The following is a 26,050-nucleotide window of genomic DNA, read 5'->3' as shown; positions in this document are numbered from 1 at the left end:
AACTGAACCACTTTCTTACACCGTATGCAAAAATATACTCAAAATTGATTAAGAACCTAAATGTGAAACCTGAAACCATAAAAATCCTAGAATAGGGCTCAGACCATAACTTCTCTGACATCGGCTATAGCAACATTTTTCTACATATGTCTCCTGAGGCAAGGGAAACAAAAGCAAAAGTAAACTATTAAGACTACATCAAAATGAAAAGCTTCTGCACAGCAAAGGAAACCATCAACAATTAAAAGGCAACCTACCTATGGCATGGAAGATGATATTTGCAAATGACATATTTGATAAAGGGTTAGTATCCAAAATATATAAAAAATTTATTCAACTCAACACCAAAAAACCCAAATAATCCAATTAAAAAAATGTCAGAAGACATGAATAGATATTTCTCCAAAGAAAACATACAGATGGCAAACAGACACATGAAAAGATTCTCAATATCACTAACCATCAGGGAAACGCAAATCAAAACCACAATGAGATATCACTTCACATCTGTCAGAATGGCTAAAATCAAAAACGACAAAAAACAAGTGTTGGCAAGGATGCAAAGGAAAAGACACCCTTGTGCACTGTTGGTGGGAATGGAAGCTGGTACAGCTACTGTGGAATACAGTGTGGAGTTTCCTTAAAAAATTAAAAATAGAACTACTATATGATTCATTAATTCCACTACTGGGTATTTACCCCCCCAAAATAAAAACACTAATTCAAAAAGATATATGCACCCTTATGTTTATTGCAGCATTATTTACAATAGCAAATTATGGAAGCAGCCCAAGTATCCATCAACAGATGAATGGATAAAGAAGATGTAATATATATACACAATGGAATATTACTCCACCATAAAAAGAATGAAACCTTGTCATTTGCAACAACATGGATAGATCTAGAGAGTCTAATGCTAAGTGAAATATGTCAGACAGAGAAAGACAAATACCATATGATTTAGTTCATATGTGGAATTTAAGGAAAAAAAGACACAAACCAAAAAACAGACTCTTAACTATAGAGAACAAGCTGTTGATTACCAGAGGGGAGGTGGGTGGAGGGGTGGGTGAAATAGGTGATGGAGACTAAGAGTACACTTATGAAGATGAGCACTAAGTAATGTATAGAATTGTTGAATCACTATATTGTACTCCTGAAACCATTATAATATTGTTTGTTAACTGTACTAGAAGTAAAGTTAAAAAAGAAAAGAAGGACTATATGATTATCTCAATAGATGCAGAAAAAGCATTCAACAAAATTCAACATCATTAATGATGAAAATTCCAGCAAAATAGGAATATAAGAGAATTTCCTCAACCTGATAAAGAACGTGTGCAAAAAACACTAATGATTAGAGGTGGAAGACTAAATGTTTTCCCCTTGAAGAAAGAACAAAACAAGGATATTCATTTTAACCACTTCTATTCAACAGAGCAGTAAGCAAGGAAAATAAATAAAAAGCATCCAGATTGAAAAAGAATAAGTAAAATTGTCTGTATTTACAGAGAACATGATTGTATAGAAAATTCCAAAGAATCCACAAAAATACCACTAGAACTGATAAGTGTGTTTGACAAGATTTCAGAATACAAGTTTAACTTAAAAAAAACTGTATTTCTATATCTCAACAATGAACAATTGGCAATTGAAAATTTTAAAAATAGTATTATTTACAGCAGCACCCCAAACCATGTAATAATTAGGTATAACTCTAACATAATATGTGTAAGATCTGCATGCTGAAAACTATAAAACAGAGATAAAATAGATCAAAGAATACCTGAATAAATTGAGATACTTGCTGTGTTCATGGCTTATGGTACTCATTATTGTTAAATTGTCAATCTGATCTCTAGAGTGATCTGTCAAGTGAATGCAATTCAAATCAAAATCCAGCAGGATTTTTTGTGGAAATTAACAAGCTGATTCTAGTATCTAGTTGCTTATAACGTTGTTCTGAAGATCAAATGAGACAACTACATTTAAAGAGTCTACTGCAAAATCTAGCATAGAGCAAGCAATAAATATTAGCTATTACACAATTTTCATTGTTCCCTTTGGTGAGTGGGTATCTTTGAACTTAGACACTTCATTTCCTTCAATATATACTAAGAGTTGTATCCTCTTAGGCATTCATTCTCATTCATTTCTTCATTAATTCTACAAATATTTTTGAGCACCTACTCTGTACACAGCATTGTGTTAAACTGGGACAAAATAAATAAAATACTGTGACCCCTATCTTCATAAAGTTTGCATTCCAGTAGCAAAATAGATATTAAACTTTTTTACACAACTCTGCAATTGAAATTGTGAAGAATGTTTTGAAAAAGTAGAGAATACCATGAGTGAGATAATTGGGAGATTTAACCTACGCTGAAAGTCTTCCCTAACAAAGTAGCATTTGAAGTGAGGTACAGGATAAGATGAGGGGTCTAGACAGAGAGAACTGCCTATTGACGGGTCCTGAGGCTAGGAGAGAAGGTTAGTGTAGCTGGGTATATAAAGAAGAGAGGAGTTGGAGAGGAAAGCAAGGGCTAGATTATGCAGTAGTCTTTAATCAAGAGTAATGAGAGGCCATTGAAAGGTTTGTATCAGGGATTTGGTAAAAGGAGGATTAATCCATCCATGCTTGCTCTCATGTAACACAACTATATTTTGAAGACTGATTATATATAAGTCATTAGGCTGATTCAGAATTGCTGAGAATTCAGCAATGAAGAAGCAGACATAGGTTTATGGTAAAGCTAATGAAGCTTAGACTTTGGTATGCATCACTTGCACAGACCTTTGTGAGTGCTTGTAATGCAACAGGAAAGACAGGCTGCAATCAGGATGTGTTTCTATTGAAGCTTTTCTAGTAAACTGTCTAAAGAAGTTTCAGAAGAGAGAGATTTTGATCTCTAAAGCTTCAATCATCTGTTGTGATTTCTTTTTTCATTTAAAAAAATATACATTTATACATAATTTTGTATTTATGATTTATATTCTTGAAGAAAGCTCCCTATGTTATACTAGTTTCAGGTCCCACAAAACCTGGATCCACTCCTGGTTGCAGCCATCTTACAGTCTTACAGGGGAGGCAGATTAGTAAACAATTTTAGTATAATATGACAAGTGCTATGATAGAGGAAGGCATAGGACCCAGACATGGATGGGGAGGTAGTAAAAGCCAGGGAAAATAGTACCTGAAGGTTATAAGAATTAGTAGGTACAAAATCAGGGATAGGTACAGATCCCTTAGTAAAAATAGGGAAGTAGTAGGAGTATTTTTGGGCCAAGCTGAGAGTTAGTAGCTACTGGTTGCCATGGAAACATAAATTTACTTCAATCAGTATTTTGAAGAAAATTATGAATTTGGACCTAACTAAAGGGCAAGAAAATCTTTTATGGTTTTCCTCCATCTGTTCTGCCTATAACAAGGCAAGATCAAAGAATTAAGTAAAACCTTGCCAGGAAGTAACAGAAGGCAGTCCCAGATAAGGTTAGTAGGAAAAGAACTTAATTAAAGTCAATGCCTTGAGAGAATAGGTCAGATAAATGGATTTTACCTTCAGTATGTAACATGCTTTGAAGTATAGTCATATACCTTAGTATTCTTAGTATTCAGTACTCCCAAGAATATGTCTCCAGGTCCCCACAGCAATAAAGATTTTAGATGTTAATATTATTATTTTCTTTATTTTTTATATTCGCAGATGCTGGTAAAAGTTCAAACCTTACTGCAATATATAAAGTAAGATATGATCATCCACTTCTATCCCATCTAATTCCCAGGGTTAGCTGTCAGTATGGTGGGTCTCTGTCCAGACCTTTATCTGTGGATATGCAAATATATATACCCATAAATGCACAGAGAGCTTTCAAGATCTCAAAATGGAGCCATACTGTACTTACTGTTTATTAACTTGCTCTTTTTCACTTAGCACATACCATAGCCCTATTTCTGTGAGTACAGATTGATCAATGTTAATTGTTTCTAGTGTTACATCATATTCATAGCAGATATGTAACTTAATTATTTAAATTTATGGAAAAAATTTTAAACATATGCAAAGAAACCAGAGAGGATTGTATAATGAACCCATCATTCAATTTTAGCAATTAACAACTCATGGCAATTTCGTTTTTTCTATACACTCACCCACTCTCCTACCCACTTATGAATAGACATTAAGGTTATGTCTAAGATTTTACTAAACAAATGCAACCATAGTAGATATATTTGTAAATGTACCTGTGCATGCATATTGTCAAAACTTTGAGCCCCAGAACACTGGAGTGAGTGTCAATCTATTCTTCTATTCTTTGATAGAAGAGTCACCTGGGAAGGTAGATATCTGTATTATACTAAAATGCAAAAAGAAAAACTAAGCGGAAAACTAAAATTTGAAAGTTAGCTGTTTTGTATAGCTGGGGGCTTGGAATGGAAACCAGTCATTAGAGATGAAATGTTCTCAGTTAAGATAAACTCTAGCTTGCATGTTAAACTAGTAAACTGGAACTTCAGAGCCATGTAGCTAGGACACTAATTGGAGATTATCAAGACTGGAACTTTATGGCACCTTTGAAGGGCTTTCTAAATATAATAATGGGAATATAAGTTTTTATATAAAGACTATAAAATTAGGGAAATGTGAGCTGTATGAGAGGGCCCAGATTGCACTCAGATTTTGTTGGTGTGATTTCTCTGAAGATTATCAGATGTTTGCATTATTCAGTCCTAGTTATAAAATAAAATGCTTTACCAATAAAGAAAACTTTGTTTTTTCTGGCTCAAAAAAAGGATTTATGTGTTTTTAAGCTTCCCCAAGTGTTAGTTGAAGGACTGCTTGACTCTCACTTAATTTCTAGAAGAGTTCAGAATTCTGATTTCTTGATTAAGCATTATATGCTAGAAATTATATATGATTGACCACATGAGCTGTTGCATTAATTAGGTTGTGAAATTGTAATGTGCCCAATTAGTGGAGTTGGGAAAAGTGTGGAGCAAATAAAAGAGATACTTCTAAGGAAGAATCACTCTTCTTTGGAGTTGAATTGGGTATAGGGGATACGGGATTTAAAAAGTTAAGGATGAGGCTCTAGTTTTAGACAGGATGACCAAGAGGCTGATGGTCCCATCAGTAGAAACAGAGGATTTCTGGGAGGGAAAAATAGTTTGGGGGGATGTTGATGAGTTCATAAGATTCTTGGGTCAGAGAACTGCTGGCTAAAGATGTTGATTTTATAGCAGCTCATAGATGTAGACTGAAACCATATAAATGAATTATCTATTGGAACTTGTAAAAGAACTCAAGACTGAGGAATAGGTCTTAGAATATCTCCCCATTTAGCACACAGAAGGAAAAAGTGAAGCTAAGAAGAATCTGTCAGAGACCAGAGAGTCTAGTCAGAGCAGTGACCGAGAAAGAGGGGAATCAGCACTTTCCTATGCCCTCCATACTAACTCATCCATTAAAGAGAAGTCAAGGGTGTTTTTGATTTGCCCACCAATACCCTAGAATAAGGGGCTGCAGTAAGTTGAGAAATTCCTCACTTAGGCTACCAGAGCTTGTTTTATTATTGTTATAATTAAATATGATCATTAAGATATAAAGAACTTAATTACTTTTCTACAAAGACCATTATATTGGAAACTTAATTAGGTTTATAGGTCCCACCTAGATAAGGTACAAAAGAACAATGAAGAAATGTCAAGAAAATACAAATAAAATGAGAGTCATCACATCAGTGAAATGGAATCCACTGCGTTATCAGCACAGCTTCTTTGGGAACAGTCATACCATATGAATGGGTGGGTGAATGAACTAACGGTTACTAAGTGCCTGTTATGTGATATTACAGTGCATCCTTTAAACTTCACAGCAACTTTGAAAGAGAGGTATTATGACACTCATGAAGAGAGAACTGAGGATTAGAGCAAAAAAGTCACATGTGAATTTGGATGAAAATTGAGGTATTAGATATCTGATTTAAAAAGTGAGATTCTCATAATCAGGGAGGGATAGGTGGGGAGTGGGTAGAGATTTAGCTTATGTAAGAATGGCAGACAGAACATGTGAATGTACTGAAGGCCACTGACCTGTACACCTAAATATGGTTAAAATGGTAATTTTTATGTCATGTGTATTTTACTACAATAAAGAAAAAGAATGGCAGAATTTTGAAAATATTAAAGCTAGGTTATAGGTACGTGGGGATTCATTATATTTTATTTACTTTGTATACATCTGAAAATTTCCATAATCAAGCTTTTTAAAAATAAAGATTCTTTAAAGGCAAATTTGGATGTATGCAACATCTTTTCTGAAGCATGAGAATTAGGGATACAAACTACATGTCATACAACAGCCACATGGCAGTCTACTTATTTGAAAAATAATTGGTGTTGTATTGATAGTGATGTGTTAATGAGTCTTTTACCAGCATTTTGGGGCTCCAAGCCTGAACTGTCTGCTCTCTAGTAGTGTCACTGTTTGGTAACATTTGGCAAGTCAGTTCACTCTAATCACTTATTTTTTCTCATTTGAAAATGAACTAAATGACAGTCTTGGTTCTTCTTCATCTCTAAAATTCTACAGATTAGGTTTGATTGTAACTTCAGCACTAATAGAGGTATAGAAAGAAAAAGGGAAGTAGCAGTCCTGTTTTATGTGCTAGGTCATATACAGAATTTGATTTCTGGATACCGTATTTTAAGACAGACATTGATAAAGAAAACTAAACCTGGAGAATGACCATACTCCATGCCCCCAAGGCCCTTATGATCCAGTGGTCTAGTTAAATTCACGTTATGGAATTTCTTGCTCAATCTCTACCCACTCTCATTCCTTTTATTTTCTATACAGGCTCTGGATTTGCTGGTCTTTCTCTTCTCCATTATTCCTTGTGACAACATTTCAAACCACACCTTTCTTGTTTGCTTTTTGCTAGTATTTATGGTAAATAAAATACACTACACTACACCATGATCGAAGGGAAGCTACACTACAGTGGAAACCCTTGCGATTGCCACTGGGTGTGCACTCATTTCAGTTTCATAAATGCTCAACAACTCCTTTTCACATTGCCTATGTAAAAACAACTTATTTATTTACCTAAATATTTAGTTTATTTTATTTAAACTGTATAGATTTATATTCAAAATCACAGTTATTTTTATTTGTTGGAAGTTTGCTAATATACCTTTGTCCTTATTAATAACTCACATTCTGTTTTCCATCTCTTTCTTCTTTAATGTTTTAGAGACTCTGGAGGTTTTCCTAAAGCCCTATATTCAGGGTTTGAGCAAGCCTTCTTGCATTTGCATTTAATTCAGAATTTGTCTACATTATACTTCTATTTTTATAATTGACATTGTATTTTTGCTACCATCTAAAGCATAAACATACACTGATCTCTCCCTAGCTAAAATGCTTTTTTCATCCCACCCCCTTGCATATTAGTAATGGAACAAACTGATGTTGGGTACTTCCTGATATACTACAGTAAAAAAGATAAACTTCATAACCTGCATAACCTGAATCTAATCTCAAGGAAACATCAGACAAACCTAAATTTAAGGTCATACTGTGAAACGAATGGTGGCACTTTTAAAAAATATCAATGTCATGAAAGACAGAGAAAGAATGAGGAACAGTTCCAGATTAAAGGAGACTAAAGAGGCATGAAAATAAAATAAAATGTGTGATCCTGGGTCGGATGAAAACAAATTTCTATAAAGAACGTTTTTGGGACCATTAACAAAAATTAAGTAAGGTCTATAAATTAGTTAATAATATTATATCAATGTTATTTTCTGATTTTGAAAATTATTGGATATGTTAGTGAAATTTTCTTGATTTTGATAATTGTACTTTCACAATTGTCCTTGATCTTAGGAAAAACACACTAAAATATTTAGGAGTTTTTTATAAAAACAGCACCTCACAGTTTTTGAGATCTCCCATGTATCACTTCATGATTTAGCAGTCCCAGTGTGCCTCTTGGATCTCTCAGAACTCATGCACTACCTCCCACTACCTTTCATTAGCATTTAACAACCTTGGCTCTCTTTTGTTCCTCAAACATTTCAAGGTTGTTCTGTCTCAAAACTTTTATACTTGCCATTTTCTCTGCCTGCAACAGTCTCCTCCCACATCTGGGTATGGTTGGCCTTGGCTCTCACCTCAGGGCAGAGTTTCTGAGTACTCAAACAAAAGTCATTCTCCACCCAGTCTCAATTACATTAACTTGATTTCTGGTCTTCATGGGATTTCCCACTACCTGATTTTCCCTATTTATTTATTACCTGTCAACTCTCCCTTTCCTATTTAGAATATAGGTCCTTGAAAGCAGGAACTTAGTCTGTCTTAGGCTGCTGTAAACATTGTCTAGAACAATACCTGGTACATAGCAGGTGTTCAGTAATATTTGTCAAATGGATGAATGCATTTATATGTAGAAAGACTAGAGATGAATAGCAGCAGAAAAATCAATTGCAGGGAGTGGAGTGATGCTATGTATAACTACAAAATTTATTCAACACCACTAGATTTCACTGATTTTATACTAGATTGTGTCCATGACTCCAAAAGAGTTAACACCTGAGGTGCTGCCTGCTATAATGGTAGCAGTGATTGGTTACTTTCTACCTATAGGAAAGCCCCAAGGAACTAGGACATGATATAAGGATTAGGGAGAATAGTTTCCAGACTTAACTGGTATGACAGGGGAGAATGTCTGAAATCCAAACTCTCCTGGAGTGTTCATGAAACAGTAGATATATCCCTGAGAGAGCAGGGGACTCCAGGCTAGTAGAAATAGGGCATTCCCACACTTTGAGAACAATCCATTGGCCTGAGGGCCCATCCTAATGACAAATTTCATATTCCAAGTCATTTTTTTTTTGTCTATGAAGTGGGCATGTCATTATTACTTTGCCACATTTTGAGACGTGCTGGAGAAGAGCTAAGGCAAGCATTTGTTTAATAAAGGCATGAAGTAACAACATTCCTCATTTCATCTTCTTCTGACCTTTTCAAAGCCCTTCTTCAAAGCTGTTCTCTTTGAGGCTGTATTTACTCCATATTAAATGTCTCTCTGAGTAAATTCTTGGGTAAGGGCCAGTCTTCATGGTGTTCTTGCAAATGCAAGACTGTGGACCTATCTATAAATGACAGGTCTCCTTTGTACAATTGGTTGGAGCAATAACCACCACTCTGACCCCTGGGTGGCAGGAACCATGTCCCATTCTTCATTTTTTTGTCAGAATTTGTAAGGAGCTGGGCTTCATTAGACTCTTTTAAATACATAAAAATGCCAACCGCACTTTGCAGACATGATGTTTTCAGACACTTGTAAGTTCAAAAATACTCTTTATTCTTTCCAACTCAGTAAGAAGGCTGTTCCCCCATGGAGGCCTAGCCACAAAACAAGTTTGAAGTTTTCTTTTGTATGGCTTATATGAAATTATTGGTGAATTAGCTATAGAAGCCCCTCTACCCTTTTTTCTGTTTGGACTGGAGGAGGTGAATGGGAGAAACAAAGCTAAAATTGTCTTCATTTCACTCTTCTTTATGTTTAAAGGGATCAAAACAGATTTTTACATAAATATAGACACTGATAATGTTTTTACCTTGATGATAAAAAAAGACAAAAAGAAATAGCGAATGACTGGACTTATTGGCTGGAAAGAAAACTGTCTGGATTGTGTGGTGGAACTGTAGTTTAGCAGAAATCCTTATACACCCAAAACAACAGGCATAGGGTTTTACCTCTTCAGTGGTACATTAATTTATAAGTTCTTTTATGTTCAACTCAGGGTTATACTTAGTTTTGTAAAAAGCAGAGATGATAATGAGCATATTTTCCCCCATACTATGGTGGAGAAAGGTAAGTTTTAACTATTACATACCTGAGATAGCATGGAAACTAGTCAAGACAGGGTAATTTCAAAGAGCCATTTTCATTTTATGCATGCCAGAAAAAATAAAATTAGATAAGTGGAAAACTTGAACTAGAAATCAAGTGACAAAAAGAGTAATTCAGTAGAAGGGGTATGGAATTAGGCATCAGAAAACTGGTCCATGGCTCTGTTTCTCTCTAGCTGTGCAATGTGAGGCAAATCTTGTGGTCTCTCTAGGTCTCTATTCAAATATTCACTCTATGAGCAATATAATATGAGAAATAGATATGAAATTATTTTGAAAAGATGTAAGTGCTGTAATATTGGGGGTCTAATGGAGTTATTTAGTTAAGTAGAAGTATCTCTGCAACACAAATGCATTTGTGTTGTGTGTGGTGTGAGGCCAACTGCCATTTAACAGATATTTTGATAAAATATATGAAACTTATGAATAAGGCAAACAAACCCATATTTGAGAAGGAGTTCCTTTAAAAAAGTCGCCCTGGCTACCCTCCTATCTTTCACAGCAGATGTGCTAAACACATAGTCTGTCTACTTTCACAGCACACTGTCAGTCCTCAACACCAGACAGTCTGGTTTCCATTTCTAACAGTATTCGTTTTCTTGAAGCTCAGTCATTATCTGATAACCAAATCCAACAACTTTCTGTTAATGCTTTGTACTGAGGATCTGCGATAACATTACATTTGCTCCCTCCACCAGGTTCTAATGCCTGCCCCCCCCTCCCCCGCACACCCTGCCAGTCAATTCCAATATTCACTATTCACTATATCTTCGTATTCTAAAGGGAAAACAATAACAAGCTGTGGGAAAATGATACAACATGTAAAGTTGTGAAACTTAAGATATTCTTTGTTCTATGACAATAAAAATTTGCAGACTGTTTATTGATAGAAACTCCAAAAAAGAGGAACTATGAGTGCCACCTTGTGGCAAGACATGCCCTCCCACATCTAATTTGACATACCTCATAGTCTGCGGTTCCCCCACCCCCCCAAATATTTTAGCTGTGTTCTGCTTTTCTGTGTCATTTGGCACTGGAATCCATTCTTTTTTGAAGCTCTATTATCCCTAGTCTCTAAGTCACTGAAATAATTTTCAGTCTTTATCTTCCTTTATCTATCTTCTCCACTTTTCGAGGTTCTGTATTCTGTCATCATCTTATTATTTTAAAAAATCACCTCCTTCCTTAGATCTCATTACTATTACTTCATTTTTGTTCTTGGATCATTCTGTGACTTCCTCTTATCTCTTCATGACAATTCCACTTACTTCTCTCCTGACAACTGTGGCTTTACTCTAAGAGTCAGTCCTTAGTAGAATTGCCAGATAAAATATAGGACACCCTGCTAAATTTGAACTTCAAATAAACAGCAAATAATTTTTAGCATAAATATGTCCCAAATACTACATGGGACAGGTTTGTATTAATGAAATAGCATTATTTGTATTCGTATTTGTTAAATCTGGCAACCCCAACCATTAGCCTTTTCTTCTTTTTTCATTTGTGGTAGATATGGAGATATAGTGCTCAGATTTCCCTTCAAAGAAGTATTACCACCTGGCTTTGGGGAGTGAGGTCAGCTGTTGGCTCCTTTCGGATTCTCCTCACTCAAGGTCAGCCCTTCTCGGGCCAGTCGACATTAGTGACTGAATGAAGTGGGGGTATAAGGCCCAGACATTTTGGTCTGATGCAGGACAACTCTGACAGTCAGTATTTGCTTCAGAGCTCCCCATCAGGTTGGCTGAGGTATTTTCAGCTTGCATTGCAGTTTTAACTTCTTCATCTGTCCAGTCCACTAACTTCCCTTTCTTTGAAAGGTATTGATCCTTAATAAACACCCAGACTTTGTCTCAGCTTTTGCTCTTGAAAAACCCAACCTGCAACACTCATCTCTGAAGGAACTCATTTCTATGACTTCAACTATGAACCCTCCAACTATGCTGATGTATTCCAAGTATGTTTCTATGGATGGGTCTCTCAGACTTGATTCACAAATGCATCTTAATACCTCTCTATTCAAAAGTTTCACTGTTTTCCAAACAGGACTGAACTTACCTTTCTATTCATTCATCCAACAAATATCTCTTGAGTGGCTACCGTGTTCCAAGCACTGTATCACTGAGGTTATAACAATGAAGCAAACACACATAAACACACCCAGCCCTCATGGAAGGCATTCTACTGGGAAAGAGAGATAATAAAAAAGATAAATACATAAAATGCATTATAAATTACAGAGTGACAGGTGCTAAAAGAGCAAGAAAGAAGGATGGGAAGTGTGTGTGTGTGTGTGTGTGTGTGTGTGTGTGTGTGTGTGTTTGGGTTTTTGTGTGGGGAGGGGGACAGGAAATTTTAGATAGGGTGGCCAGGGAAGGTATATTAATCAAAATAGGCTATGCTTTGCTATAGTAATAAATCTAAATATCAGTGGTTTAGCCCAACAAAAGTTTAGTTTCTGCTCAGAGGAAGTCTGATATAGGCGATTCCTTACTCCATCCAGCAATTCAGGATTCTAGGCTTCCTCCGTATTTTGATGCTTCCTCCATATTTTGATGCTACCACATTGACATATAGTTTCTAAGGGAAGAGACAGATGACAGAGAGAGCACCAGAGGTAGGTGCCTTGGCCTGGAAGTAACACATTACTTCTACTCATGTTCTCATTTGCAAAACTAAGTCATGTGTTCCCACCCTTAACTATAATACAAGGGAAGCTAAGAAATGCCTTCCTGTTTGCCCAGAGAAAGGAAATGGTGTGGTGATCATGACATTTTTTGGTTTCTGCTACAGAAGGCTTCACTGAAAAAGTAACATTTGAATAAAGACCTGAAAACATTTTCCCAGAATTTTTCTCTATTTTAAGATTTGTCTAATGTATTTTTACTCACAAGTCCTTTCCTGTTGAAAACATATATTTATCTTATGTTTTTCTTTCATCTTCTCTATCTAAACGATCAAAGTCTAGCTCTTATCTATAGTATTGTAATAATCTCCTATATTCTATTTCTATCCCTACCCCTAACCCACTCTCCAGTCCCCAATCCATCTTCTGTGTCACAGCTGGGGTGAAAGTTCTAAAACAAAAATCCTGTTGATGTATGCTTTAGTTAAAAATATTTTTTTATTAAAAAAATATATGTATTTTTTATTTACATAAGAAACACAATTGTAACAATGCTTCTATGATTTCCCACCAATTACTATTATTTACACATCTCAAAAGTTATAACAAGGAGCAAGACTGAAAAAAAATAAATATTTCAGTACAAATGAAATATCTTCTTAATAAAAATTTAGCTGTTTGTTAATCATCACCAGCACTAATTGATAAACACAATTTTTTCTAAGAACTAGAGATTTTCTATGCTTTGTGCTTGACTATGGTTTCATTTCCTATATTAGCTCTTTGCACACTTGCCTCAACTCTTAAGTTTTCTGCCTCTAATTTATGAGAAAGGTATCACCTGTTTTCTGAGTACTTTGTAAACAGTTCTGAGAACCTCTTTTCTAAATCTGCCTTCCTGCATATACTGTTTCTCCCTCCTTCCCTCTCCCTCTTCCTTACTTTTGTCCTTATAAAGAAAACAGTTTTAATTTTATGTAATTAAAAAAAAAAAACTTGCTCAGAGAGTTCCAGCTTAAAGAAAAAAAAAGTATTATGGGAGATCCCCCATGCTTGCAACCAATGTTTGGCTATCTAGTCAGTCTTTTCCAAATCAAGCAACTCCCTACCCTTTGATGTCAGCTTCTTGGTAAAAACTTTCTAAGTTAACTCCAATGGTTTGGACTTCAAGATAAATGTTTTTCTAGTATTACTACTAGAAGTACTACCACTAGTATTACTGATTGACTGAAGTCTTCCCCTCAGTAAAATAATGGAACTACAGAAAAGAGTACCCTTCCCTCATTTGTGTACCTACTGTCCATGTTGAGTGAGTTGAATAATATGGGAGTGCTTCTTCCTCCAGCTTTATTACAAGTGATTCCACCTCACCCAAGTCTCAGTTTCAATGTGTGGAAGGAGCTCTATCTTTTGGAAGAGAGAGAGAGGGAAATATTGAATAATAATTCAATAAATTGAATAATTTCAAGGCATTGCTGTGTTAGTGATTTCAGACACTGATCTTCCTCAGAGCTCTCAATGATTTATCTCTGCATCTATCAGATGATGGAAAATGAGACACTAAGAAATGAATTTTTCTCCTTCATGGGCTATTTTCATATCAGTGCATTTCCTCACTGCCCCCTGAATCCATTTTCTGCCCAGTAACCAAAATTGAGCTAAATTTCATCCTGCAGCTTAAAATTAAATTAAAATTAATCTCTCACTTAACATCTGTTTCACCAACTCTAAATAAATCTATTATTTAGATTTTCATGTGTAATTTGATATAAATCTCAAAGATGACACGTTGGATTTCTGTTATATCATCAGTGAAGTCCATCAAACTTGACTGTGACTTGGAACTTTATCCTTTATTTGACTTTCACAACTTCTTTGAGATGATTTCTTATAAGAGGAAAACCTCTTCTATACCAGAATGTATCACACACGTTCTCTTGTGATTTCTCTAGGCCACTTCTTAGATTCATGGACAGTGAGGGCAGAGAGCAGATGGACATTGGATATCATCTGATTTAACCACTGCCTTTTATAGATGAACAAACTGAGGCTCAGTGATGATAAGGGACTTGCCGTAGTAGTCATCCTGGAAGCAGAATCCTGACAACTTGACTTCCTGTATGCATAGGTTTGGTCTTGGGTGTTTTTGTGTCTAATATGTTTGTATTAGGCATACCTGTGGCATGAAGGGCTACATCACTTTTCTCTTGATTTAGACCACCCAGCAAGAAATGTTGGTGGCATGAGAGGACCTATGCCTCAAGGAAATACAAGTAGTTAAATGTAGCTATAACATAAGGAGTAAAAAGGCAATGTGATAAGGGAAGAGAAAAGATAGGGAGATGGGGACTCCTTCATAAGGAATCTTCAGGTTGTTATCCAAAATGCAACAAGGATTTTATTGGGGCTTGACAGAGAGTTTTAAAAAATTGTTTTATTTTGTTGTGAGGCAGAAGAAAACTATAATATAGGGGACAAACAACAAATTAATAATGTTATTAGAAGACAAGGTTTCAACTACCCTGTTTGTAAAATGTTAACATGTTTACTCTTTGCAAACTTCTAGTATCACATAATAATGCACTTTATTGGTCTGACAGCTGTAAAAACTCTAGGACATAATTCAGTTAGGTTTTCCCTTATTTATTTCCCTTTTTTCTCATTGCTGAAATGAACTTAAGTATCTCATTTGGTTATTATGAGGATTCGATGAAATTTTGCTTGTAATTGTTTTCATATTCTTTTGTTGTGAAAGAAAATGGCTGGCTTAAATTCAGTTTGTCTGTTGAACTAACTACCTAGCCACTTCCATATATTGCTTTTAAGTCTTGCATTAACTTGTGATATGGTGCTTACTTGGGAATTAAACCTGCCTGAGGTGCTGGAGATGAAAGTACATGGCTTTGGTAATTCAACCTTAATGACCTCTCCCTACCATTTTTTTTTTAATCTCTAAGAAATTCAAGTTGTTTTTATTACATGGAAAATGTCTACTGGAAGAACAATTTAGCAGTGGTGATTGTCTCCTCTCTCTCTCTTTTTCTCCCCACAACTTTTATTTTGAAAAATTTAAAACCAGAAGGAAAGTTGAAAGTTTAGATCCATCAGTTGTTTACATTTTGCCACATTGCTTTCTTTCTATCACCTAGCCATCTACCTATGCAATTTTTTGCTGAATCATTTGAGAGTAAATTGTAGACATCATATTTCATCCCTAAATACCTTAGCATGCATCTCCTAGGAATAAGAACTTTCTCCTGCATAAGCACAATACCATTACAACACCTATGAAACTTGACATTTATTGATTCAATATCATCTAATACAAAGTTCATATCCTAGTTTTCTCTAATTATCTTAATAATGTGCACAGTAGCTATTCCCACCCCATCCTCATCAATCCTAGATGCAAAGAAGAATCATGTTTACATTTAGTTTTCTTCTTTAGTCTTCCTTAATCTAGAACAGTTTCCTCAATTATATTTTGTCTTTTATGATGGTATTTTTGAAGAGTCTGAACCAGTTTTCTTATAGAATGCACCTAAAACTGGATTTGTCTGGTTGTTTCCTTATGGTTAGATTCTGTTTAAATATGTTTGGCAAGATTGCTACATAGATGATGTATAGATCTCCTTTTTAGAAAGCTCTCTGGGTTGTAGTGTAGAGACAGGATTGAAGAGTGCTAAATGGGGAGGCTGTGTTCTCAGTTTTTCGGGTGAATGACGTGGTGGCCTGAATTAGTGTAGAAGTGGTAGGGACTGTGGAAGGGAAAATCTGGGAAAGGTTTAGAATGACCAGCTTTGGTTGTGATAGGTGATAGAGAGGGAAGAGCCTGGAATAATTCCCACAGTTACTGGTAAATGATTATATCACTTATCAATTCAGAGAATATAAAAAAAAATTATTGGGATGGCTGATGAGTTTATTTTTTCACATGTACCATTTGAAATGCCTGTGGACCATTCAAATAGAGATGATTGATATGACCAGTACGGATGGAGTTCAGGAGATGAACCCTGGACTAGAGATTTAAATTTGGGACTAAAATATTAGCTATATATTGGTAGGAGTAAAGCAATAGGGATGGATCAGATTGCTTAGAGAGAGTATTAGGTGAAGAGTGATGGGGTGATGAAGCATTCTTAGTTAAGATTTGACCAGAGCTCCTGTGGTCTTTCCCTAGAGTTCTTGCTTAGTCTCTCAGTATTTTAAGTTCTGAGGTTGTTTCACTGTTTTGATCATTAGTCATCACCTAAACTCAGAATTGTTGGGCCTCATTCAGACTTCATTTGCCCCAACTAGACTAGAGAATCACTGGCACTGTCCTCATACTCATAGTAATCCATATTTCACCCAAGTACCCTTGAGTAAGTGTGAGGCTGTATCTTCCAAAGGAGCCACATCCTATTTAAGATGGGACTACCAGACCTTCCCCACTGTTACTTAGTTCAATCCTAGAATGTGCTGAGGCACATTATGCAAATAAACCAAACACAATAAAGATGATCATACATCAGGTGTGCATGTGCACATCTGGATTGCAATTCTGTAATGGAATGGTCCCAGTCTGACCCAGCAGAAGAAAAAAGAAAGGAAACCCAAAGAATGTTCTCTCAGCTCCATTTAATGCCTTAACTTTATCAAATTTGTGTGCTGTGTTTCTACCTGTAGCTCTCAGCATATGGAGAAAAGAGTCAGAACCCAATCATTCTTTCCCACTCTGCCAAGAAATCTTTTATACTTCCTCCACAGGTAGGACTCCAGGTCACCAATAACACTAGGGAGTGTTTTATTGACACTTGCGGTATTTTATCATCAAAACCTTCTCATTCCCAACACACTTAGAATCATGTCTGATGAATATCTACAAAGTGGAAATTCTTATTTAATGACCTCTAAAGAGAAGACGAAGGAGATTGAGGCGATATAAGAGGAAAAGGGAAAGCTTATTGCAAGGGAGGGGAATGCTGAGCCTGGTGGGGAAGACTGACTGTTCAGCTGCCAATGCCTGTTACTTAAGAACTGACATTTTCCAGATCCCACTTCAGGGAAGGCAACACCTGATTTCACTTAAAATTGCAGCATCTGCCCTGCTGCTTTTTCCCTTGACCAGGCCCACACCTCACCAGCCAGAGCCATGATGACTAAAAGAAAGGAAGGTGCAATTAACTGGTGAGTGGAGGTTGGGATGAGTGGGAACCTCTTGAGAGTTCTGATCTGATTGTGTGGCTGAATTAGGAGGTTTCTCCCACACACTAACACACATTAATAATATAGTCAAGTGCCAAGAAGCAGGAGGGAGACCTGACACAATCATTTAAACATAATGCTGCATTTTGTTTGGGTGGTTGTTGGTGGTGTTGGTTTCATAGCTGTAGCTCTCTAGCTTCTGCTTTCTTTAATCACTAGCTTTGGGGAGCAGATAGGAATATGTGGAGCAGATAGGAATTCTTCTCTTAAATATCACATTATCTCTTAAATATCTCACCAAGAAGAACTGTAAAAGTTGATCAGGACACTAATGTTCAATTATATTATTTTCTGTTCTGGTTTATAATGTCTTCTCTATCCTCACTGTTTTTTTGTGTGTGTACACACATGCACATAGGTACACACAGACACATACAGTGAAGGCAGAGAAGAGATTAAGGACCAAAATAGGTGTGTGTATGTATGTATGGATGGATGGATGGATATACAGATGTAAAAAAATATTAAAATATATGTGTACATATATATGTATATATATGTTTACCCAAAAGATGATTAAAATTTCCTGGTGTTAGTTCTAATCTAAAAGATCTCCATTAAGGCTGGAATAAGACAGAAAGCTCAGAACTGCAGCCAAGGCAGAAAACTTTAAAAGCACATAAATATTTACTTAGTGATTTTTTTAAAACAAAAGTATTATATTTATTGTTTTGCAATATATGTTTCACCTAGCAATATTAATATTTTCCTATGTCAAAAAAACATTTTTCTGTAGTGCATTTATTGAATCTGTCCTATGGATTTATTTATTTATTTCTCCTATTATTGGAAATTTAGCCAGTCTTTCACTCTCTCACTTTCTCTCTCTCTCTCTCTCTGCCATTAAACAAAACTGTGATGAACATTCTTTTTGTTTGTTTGTTTTTATTTTATTTTACATTTTTTATTTTATTATGTTAATCACCATACATTACATCATTAGTTTTTGATGTAGTGTTCCATGATTCATTGTTTGTGCATAACACCCAGTGCTCCGTGCAGAACATGCCCTCTTTAATACCCATCACCAGGCTAGCCCATCCCCCCACCCCCTCCCCTCTAGAACCCTCAGTTTGTTTCTCAGAGTCCATAGTCTCTCATGGTTCGTCTCCCCCTCTGATTTCCCCCCCTTCATTTTTCCCTTCCTACTATCTTCTGTTTTTTTTTAACATATAATGTATTATTTGTTTCAGAGGTACAGGTCTGTGATTCAACAGTCTTACACCCTTTAAGCTTAGCAACAACATTCCATCTTCACATCCAAAAGAAAAATAATACAATATGAAAGTGTGGCTTTTGTATGTGACCAACATGACTAGTGCATATGTTTCTGCCTCATTATTCTATTCCATGTTGATAATCTGCTGGTTGTATCCAAGTCACTATATCACAGCCTATAAATTCTTTGAAAGCAAGGACCATGTCTCATCATTGATTACACTCAATACCCAAGTGACTAAATCAGTGCCAACAAGTGCTTGGTGACCTTTTTCCTTAACCCTCTCCCTCCTTCCCTGGACAAGCTCTTTATTGTTCCCCATTAGAATCACAATCTTTGGAGGGATGCCCCATATCTCTCTATAATCATTTCTCTTCCCTGAATTATTTAGCATCCCCACCCCTCCCTCATGGGAGAGCTGGGTCTGCCCTAAAGCCAGAATGGTTTTAAGTCAAGTAAGAAGTGTTGTACTTCTTACTGCCATACAGTAAGATTTATCACTGGCTCAATAGGACCTTTGCCAAAAAACTGGCTAGTGTGTCATCATGGCATCTTAAGAAATTTCTTCCTAAGAGAATATTTTTCATGACTAAAGAAGCCAATTTACATAATGTCCCTAACCAAAATATCACAACTGCTACCTCCACTTCCACTCCACCAGACAACAAGACATATTTAGAGGCTCCAAGACACATATGGAAGTAAGATTTTTTTTTTTATGATTACTGACATGTTCTGGGAGAGGTTGGACTATGGATGTTAATGTGATGGTATGATCTCTTGAGAATTCTTCCTAGTCTTTCAGTGATCTCCTACATTTCTTCAATTCAAATATGCTTTATATTTCTTATTCAATAAGAAATTGATACCCATTTTCTTATTTGACATTTAAAATAGCCTTGGGAAGTAGGCAAGACCAGTATTATTATTGACACCTGAAAAATAAGGAATCTGAAGTACCATAGAGTTAAATGATGTGCCTAAGGAGTAAATTTGTGATTAGAAAACAGATCAGGGTGGACTATAATCTTTAGGAAATGAAATACAACAAACAATAAATATGTATTTACAACACTCTGTGTGCTGGGCACTGCAGCTAGACTCAAGAACACAAGTAAGATCGAGGCATCAAAGAGTTCAGAATCTGTGAAGTCCTCAAAGTTTTCCAGTATAAGACCATTTTCATTAAAACAAATAAAAATCTTTTTACTGTAGTTGTAAATCAACAAGATTACAAATCAAATAGTGCAGAGTTGCTTATTTTTTTTTAAGATTTTCTTTATTTATTTGACAGAGAGAGACACAGCAAGAGAGGGAACACAAGCAGGGGGAGTGGGAGAGGGAGAAGCAGGCCTCCCGCGGAGCAGGGAGCCCAATGCGGGGCTTGATCTGGGGCTCGATGAGGGGCTTGATGCGGGGCTGATGCGGGGCTCGATCCCAGGACCCTGGGATCACGACCCAAGCTGAAGGCAGACGCTTAACGACTGAGCCACCCAGGTGCCCCCAGAGTTGCTTATGATAAGAAGCAATAGTCTCCTTCTCCTTACTTTTCTGCCACCACCTATCTTAGCCCCTCTCTAGAGACAATGTTTTTCAGTAAAACAAGTATGTTAAAACTTTTTTTAGTTTTAGTATTTTTATGAGGGAAAAAACAAACTACACAAAAAGTATATAGAAAATAATGAAATAAATACCATCTACCCACCAATAACTAACTTTAGTAAGACTGAGAAGTCTTTACATATGGACATATTTGCCTCAGATCTTTATTTTTGTTTTTATTTTTTTGAAGATTTTATTTATTTATTTGACAGAGATACAGAGAGAGAGAGAGAGTGAGCACAAGCAGGGGGAGTGGCAGGCAGAGGGAGAGGGAGAAGCAGACTCCCCACTGAGCAAGGAGGCCGATGCAGGGCTTGATCCCAGAACCCTGAGATTATGACCTGACCCGAAAGCAGACACTTAACTGACTGTGCCACCCAGGCACCCATCTTTTATTTATTTTTTTAAAGAAAACATCTCAGATATAGTTAAAGCCACCTAAGCGTTCCTTTCCAATCCCACTGCCCTCCATCTCAACACATAGGTAACCACTAAATTGAATTTTTTACTTACATTTGTCCTCATTTTTATTTTACTTATACTATAATAATGCACATAGATGTATATATGCAGTATTTTATATATACATACAATGTATTTCTATAACGAATATATGATATTATTTGTGTATTTTGACAATATATATCATTCTGTAACTTTTTATTCTGCTTATGTTTTTGAGATTTATCTCTTCTAATACAGTTCATTGTCTTTAAATTACTTATCAATTTCTCACTGATGCACATTTAAGATGTTTCTAATTTATTGTTACTGCAAACAACATAGCATTCAGTCTTTCACCATTAAGTATGACATTTGCAGGGGATTTTATTAAGCCACTCTATTGAGGTATGAATGACATACAAAAAGCTGTAGATACTTAATGTATACAACTTGATGTGTTTCAAGATAAGTATATACCCATGAAACCATCATCACTATGAATGCCATAATCTTATTTATTATCTCAAAAAGTTTTTTCCATCCCCTTGATTTCTGGGAGGTTTTTGTTTGTTTGTCTTTCAGTGGTAAGAACACTTAACATAAGATTTCCCCTCTTTACAAAATTTTAAGTATACAATATTGTTAATAAGTGGCCCTATGTCATACAGTAGATCTCCAGAACTTATTTATTTTGCATAAATAAAACTTTGTGCTCTTTGACCAACACTTCCCTATTTATCTCCCCTTACAACCCCTGGCAACCATCATTATACTCTCTGTCTCAGTTCGACTATTTTAGATTGCACATATAAGTGAAATAATGTAGTATTTGTCTTTCTGTGTCTGGTCTATTTCATTTAGCATAATGTCCTCCAGGTTCATCTGTTCTAGCAACCATCAATGGTTGAATGGGTAAAGAAAATGTAGTATATGGACCTACAGCCACCCAAAGAAGATGGCCATCCCAGCAGTTTCCGGGCTCTCCCAGCAGATGTGTTGCTTTAGTATATCTGTGGTCAGGCTGTTTGCCAAGCACATAAGGCCACCTGTTCAGGTATATAGTATCAAAGGTTTCTATGCATCTAAACAGAATAAACTTTATTTATTCTGCTGCATCTAAACAGAATAAACTGGAACAAATAGAAAAGGAATTGTTGAGAGTAGCACAAATATTGAAGGAACCCAAAATGGCTGGTTCCATTAAGAATCCTTGTGTAAAGCATACAGTGAAAATGAAAAGACTAAATGACATGACAGCAAACGAGAGGTTCTCTCCCCTCATGTCCAGCCTGATCAATTTGCTTGCTGAAAATGGTTGCTTGAACAATATACCTGGAGTTATTTCTGCCTTTTCAACCATGGTGATCATACACCGTGGAGAAGTCCCTTGCAAGTAACCACTGCATCTCCTTTAGATGAAGCCATTCTTTCTGAATTAAAAACAGTCTTGAAGAGCTTCCTAAAAGTAAAGGCCAAGTATCAAAATTGGAAGTTAAGATTGATCTGTCAAGCATGGGTGCAATGATTGTCCGTATTGGAGAGAAATATGCTGATATATCTGTGAAAACCAAGATGCAGAAGCTGAGCAGGGCTATGTGGGAAATTTTCTGAAGTGTTAATTTTCTGTCAGTGAAAATTCCTAAACTTGGAGCAATGATAAAATGCTTCCTGAACAACAATAAAAAAAGAAAATGTGGTGTATACATACAATGGAATATTATTCAGCCTTACAATGGCAGAATTTCCTTCTTTTTAAAGGCTGAATAATATTCCATTGTACCTATATACCACATTTACTTTGTCCATTTAACTGTTGATGAATATTTAGGTTTGTTTCCAGATCTAGGCTATTGTGCATAATGCTGCAATGAAGATGGGAGTGCAGATATCTCTTTAAGACCCAGATTTCAATTCCTTTGACTATATATCCAAAAGTGAGATTGCTAGATCAAATGATAATTCTATTTTTAATTTTTAAAGGAACTTCCATATTGTTTTCCATAGTGGCTGCACCAATTTACAGTACCACCAAGAGTGCACAAGGGTTTCCTTTTCTCCACATCTTCACCAACACTTCTTTGGTTTTTTGATAATTGTTATCCTAACAGGTGTGAGGTGATAGCTCATTGTGGTTTTCTTATTGTTATGTTAATCACCATACATTACATCATTAGTTTTTGATGTAGTGTTCCATGATTCATTGTTTGTGCATAACACCCAGTGCTCCATGCAGAACGTGCCCTCTTTAATACCCATCACCAGGCTAACCCATCGGTTGCTGGAGTGGGGGGTGGGGTGGGAGGGATGGGGTGGCTGGGTGATAGACACTGGGGAGGGTATGTGCTATGGTGAGTGCTGTGAATTGTGCAAGGCTCATTGTGGTTTTGATATGCATTTCCCTGATGACTAGTGATGTTGCACACCTTTTCATATACCTGTTGGCCATTTGTGTGTCTTTTTTGGAGAAATGTGTATTCAAGTCCTTTGCCCATTTTTAAATTGAGTTACTTGTGGGTTTTGTTTTTGTTTTGTTTTGTTTTGGTCTTGAGTTGTAAGAGTGCCGTATATATTTTGGATATTAACCTTTTATAAGATATATGGTCTGAAAATATTTTTTCCCGTTGTAGGTTGCCTTTTCATTTTGTTAAGTGTTTCCTTTGCTTTGTAGAAGCTTTTAGTTTGATGTAATCTCATTTGTCTAGTTTTGCTTTTGTTGCCTGGGCTTTTGATGCCATATCCAAGAGATCATTGCCCAGTCCAATATCTAGAAACATTTGTCCTATTCTTTTTTCTAAGAGTTTTATCGTTTCAGGTTTTACATTTAAACCTTTAATTCATTTTGAATTGATTTTTCTATATAATGTGAGATAAAGGTCCAGTTTCATTCTTTTGCATATGGATATCCAATTTTCTCAACACAATTTATTGAATAGACAATATTTTCCCCATTGTGTATTCTTGGCACCCTTGTGTTTTTTTAAGGTTTTATTTATTTGAGAGAGAGAGAGAGTACGTGCAAGCTAGAGGGAGAGGGAGAAGCAGGCTTCCCTCTAATCAGGGGGTCCAATGCTGGGCTCAATCCCAGGACCCTGAAATCATGACCTGAGCTGAAGACAGACACTTAACCAATTGAGCCACCCAGGCACCCCTCTTGGCACCCTTGTTGAAGATCAGTTGACCATATGTTTATGGCCCTGTTTTTGGGCTGTCTACTCTGTTCATGGTCTATCTTTCTGCTTTTATGCCAGTACATAGTGTTTTAATTATTGTAGCTTTGTAATGTGGTTTTGCAACCAGAAAGTGTAATACCTCCAGTTTTGTTCTTTCTCAAAAGTGCTCTGACTATTTAAAGTCTTTTGTGGTTTCAAATGAATTTTAGGATTGTTTTTGTATTTCTGTAAAAAATTCCATTGGGATTTGGATAGAGATTGCCTTGAATCTATAGATCATTTGGGTAAGTATGGACATTTTAACAATATTAATTCTTCTGGTCCAAAAACACAGAATGTCCTTCCATTTATTTGTATCTTTTAACATTTATTTCATCATTGTTTTGCAGTTTTCAGTGCACAAGTATTTCACCTGGTTAAATTTATTCCTAAGCATCTTATTTTTTTGATGCTAATGTAAATGGAATTGTTTTCTTAATTTCTTTTTTGAGTAGGTTGTTGTTAATGTATAGAGATGCAAATGAATTTTGTATGTTGATTTTGTATTCTGAGACTTTACTAAATTTGCTTATTAGTTGTAACTTTTTTTGTGTGGAGTCCTTAGGATTTCTACATTTAAGCTCTTGCCGTCGGCAAGCACAGACAATTTTACTTCTTCCTTTCTAATTTAAATGCTTTTTTTCTTACCTAATTACTCTGACTAGGAAGAAGCCCACAGCTAATATCATATTCAGCAGTGAAAAGCTGAATAGTAAAAAGCCCCAACTCCCTTTAAGAGTTGGAAAATTTTGTAGATAACCTTTATCAAGTTAAGGAAGAGCTCTTCTGTCATAGTTTTCTAAGAGTTTTTATCATGAATGGAGTTTGAATTTGTTAAAAGCTTTATCTGTATCTATTGAAATGAATGTAATTTTTCTTCGTTAGTCTGTTGATTTAGTGAATTACATTGATTGAATTTTGAATCAGGCTTCCATTATTGGGATAAACTCTGCTTGATCATGTTTTTCTTTTATATATTTATATTTTAGGATTTAATTTGTTAATATTTTCTTGGGGATTTAAAAAATATTTTCATAGGGGACATTAGCATGTTTTTTAAAATTTCTTATAATGTCTTTTGTTTCATTTTGGCATCGGGGTAGTGCTGGTCTACTAAAATGAGTTGAGAACTGTTCTATTCTATTTTCTCGTAGATATTGTGTTGAGTTGATATTATTTTTTCCTTAAGTGTTCACTGATATAGAATTGATTTGACGAGTGAAACCAACTGGGTCTCTTTTTTGGAAAGTCTTGAATTATGAAATCAATTTCTTTAGATGTTTGACTAGATGTGTGACTATTCCTATAATGTACTTTATCTGAGTGAATTTTGGTAGTTTCTGTCTTTCAAAGCATAGTTCCATATTATGTAAATTATTTAGTTTATGGACACAAAGTTGTTCATAATATTTTATTATCCTTTTAATGTTTATATGGTTTATATTAATTATTCTCTTTCACTCTTAATATTGGTAATTGGTGTCTTTCCCCATATTTTCTTGGTCAGTTTGTGAGAGTTTTGTCAATTTTATTGATTTTCTTTCAAAGAACTAGCCTTGGTTTGATTTTATCCAATTTTTTCAATTTTATTCATTTCTATTCTTTATTATTTTTCTCTTCCTGTTAGCTTTAGATTTTATTTGCTTTTCTTTTTGTAGCTTAGAATAATAATATAAAACCTTTCTTCATTTTATGTGAAAGAATTAAAGCTAACAGTTCTTCTCTAAGCAGTGTTTTGGTTGTATCCCACAAATTTTGATATATTCTATTTTTATTTTTA

At 35.6% G+C, this 26,050-nt stretch overlaps 1 protein-coding gene and 1 pseudogene across 3 annotated transcripts in view; both read left to right on the top strand.

The window, feature by feature from the left end:
- Positions 1–26,050, top strand: part of HPSE2 (heparanase 2 (inactive)) — a 662,760-nt gene that overhangs the window by 365,522 nt on the left and 271,188 nt on the right. The gene's annotated exons all lie outside the window — the stretch shown is intronic.
- Positions 22,017–22,672, top strand: LOC116649613 (annotated as a pseudogene).

The sequence above is a fragment of the Phoca vitulina genome, unplaced genomic scaffold, assembly GCF_004348235.1.
Source record: "Phoca vitulina isolate PV1807 unplaced genomic scaffold, GSC_HSeal_1.0 scaffold48, whole genome shotgun sequence".
In the NCBI taxonomy this organism is placed as follows: domain Eukaryota; kingdom Metazoa; phylum Chordata; class Mammalia; order Carnivora; family Phocidae; genus Phoca; species Phoca vitulina.
The sequence above is the reverse complement of the archived record's forward strand: the minus strand, read 5'-3'. Positions and strand labels throughout refer to the sequence as shown.